Source organism: Tachyglossus aculeatus, chromosome 1, assembly GCF_015852505.1.
Source record: "Tachyglossus aculeatus isolate mTacAcu1 chromosome 1, mTacAcu1.pri, whole genome shotgun sequence".
In the NCBI taxonomy this organism is placed as follows: Eukaryota; Metazoa; Chordata; class Mammalia; order Monotremata; family Tachyglossidae; genus Tachyglossus; species Tachyglossus aculeatus.
The window spans coordinates 69,599,745-69,602,239 of record NC_052066.1 but is presented as its reverse complement, the minus strand read 5'-3'; the positions used below and the strand labels follow the sequence as shown (position 1 = coordinate 69,602,239).

Below are 2,495 nucleotides of genomic sequence, written 5' to 3'. Positions count from 1 at the left end.
TAGAACAGTACTTGACACATAGTAAGCGCTTAGCAAATGTCATCCTTATTCTTAGTAGTGATCGATCGACACATTTAGGGGATGAGGGGTGAAAGAAGAGCCAGAGAGGCAGGAGGGAGAATCATAAAATGTATTTGTTACTCTATTTATTTATTTATTTTACTTGTACATATCTATTCTATTTATTTTATTTTGTTAGTCTGTTTGGTTTTGTTGTCTGTCTCCCCGTTTTAGACTGTGAGCCCACTGTTGGGTAGGGACCGTCTCTCTATGTTGCCAACTTGTACTTCCCAAGCGCTTAGTCCAGTGCTCTGCACACAGGAAGCGCTCAATATATACGATTGATGATGATGGAAAACCAAGGTTAGAGATCCCAGGAGGAAGGAAGTGGACAGTAAAGGCCAGGGAAGCAACATGGCCTAGTGGCAACAGCCCGGGCTTCCGAGTCAGAGGACGTGGGTTCTAATCCTGGCTCCGCCACTAGTCTACTGTGTGACCTTGGGCAAGTCACTTCACTTCTCTGGGCCGCAGTTCCCTCATCTGTAAAATGGGGATTAAGACGGTGAGCCTCATGTGGGACAGGGACTGTGGCCAACCCGATCTGCTTGTATCCACCCCAGCGCTTAGTACAGTGCCTGGCACATAGTTGAGTGCTTAACGAATACCATCATTATTATATTATTAATCGGAAACGGGAAGCAGCAAGGCCTAGCGGCAAGAGCACGGGCTTCGGAGTTAGAGGATGTGGGTTCTAGTCCCGCCTCCGCCATTTGTCTGCTGTGTAACCGTCACTTCACTTCTCTGTGTCTCAGTTGCCTCATCTGTAAAATGGGGATTATTATTATTATTAATAATATTATATTAACCATATTATTTATTAATTATATTAATATATTATTCATCATATTATATATTAATATCAATTGATAGTAATTATTAGTACTATATTATATATTAATTATATTAATATTAATGATATTATTATTAATAGTAATGTCATTTATTAAGCGCTTACTATGTGAAAAGCACTGTTCTAAGCATTGAGAAGGTTACAAGGTGATCAGGTTGTCCCACGGGGGACTCACAGCCTTAATCCCCATTTTACAGATGAGGTAAGTGAGGCCCAGAGAAGTTAAGTGACAGAGTCACCCAGCTGACAAGTGGTGGAGTCAGGATTTGAACCCATGACCTCTGACTCCCAAGCCCGGGCTCTTTCCACTGAGCCAGGCTGCTTCAGACTGTGAGCCCCACGTGGGTCAACCTGATTACCTTGCAGCAACCCCAGGGCTTAGAACAGTGCTTAGCACATAGTAAGTGCTTAATAAATGCTATAATAATGATTATAAAACGACTCGACGGTGCCCAATAATAATAATAAAAAGCCCTTAAAATCCAGGTAAATTTCTAAAGACTACTACCACCGTTTGGAAGCTCACAAGAACCGCACCCCATGGAAACAAACATCTGCTTTTCAAACCCAAATATCGGGGGAGAGCGCGTATGTGGTCCCCCAGTACCGCAAATGATGATGATGGCATTTGTTAAGCGCTTACTATGTGCAAAGCACTGTTCTAAGCGCTGGGAGGGATATAACATGATCAGGTTGTCCCACGTGGGGCTCACAGTCAATCCCCATTTACAGATGAGGTAACTGAGGCTCAGAGAAGCTAAGTGACTTGCCCAAGGTCACACAGCAGACGTGTGGTGGAGCTGGGATTCGAACCCATGACCTCTGACTCCAAAGCCCGGGCTCTTTCCACTGAGCCACGCTGCTTCTCATGACGATGAGTCTCCCGCAGTCGAATGATGCAGTCGAGTCTCCCGCTTTGGGGGAATTGTCGGGTCGGCACCTGAGCAGTACAACGCACGAGCCTCAGCCGGGGAAAACCACCCATGGGATCATGGCATCTCCCCTGCCTGGTAAGGATGGCTCCCCCTTCCCCGTCATCATCATCATCATCATAATGGTGGTATCTGTTAAGCGCTTACTATGTGCAAAGCACTGTTCAAAGCGCTGGGGGGGCTACAAGGTGATCAGGTTGTCCCACTTGGGGCTCACAGTCTTAATCCCCATTTGACAGATGAGGTAACTGAGGCCCAGAGAAGTGAAGTGGCTTGCCCAAGGTCACACAGCGGACAAGTGGCGGAGCCGGCGGAGCCATCATCCGCTGCGCCAGGGCAAGCACCTCACTGCATTCACGCTCACGACATGCCACTGCCCACAACGCACTAGCCCTTTTAGACTGTGAGCCCACTGTTGGGTAGGGACTGTCTCTATATGTTGCCAATTTGTACTTCCCAAGCGCTTAGTACAGTGCTCTGCACATAGTAAGCGCTCAATAAACACGATTGATGATGATGATGATGACTAGCCGGCTCCAAGGTCATCTAAGCACTCTGTCGGGCGTCATCCAAAATGGTACCAAGCGCTCCAAGATGAAGCAAAGAGAGAAAATATGGAGGGAAGGCTTCCAGGATGCCCGGCGCCGCCTCGC

At 47.0% G+C, this 2,495-nt stretch overlaps 1 pseudogene; it reads right to left on the bottom strand.

Moving 5' to 3' along the window:
* Positions 1-1,783: 1,783 nt before the first annotated feature.
* Positions 1,784-1,928, bottom strand: LOC119936610 (annotated as a pseudogene).
* Positions 1,929-2,495: the final 567 nt, after the last annotated feature.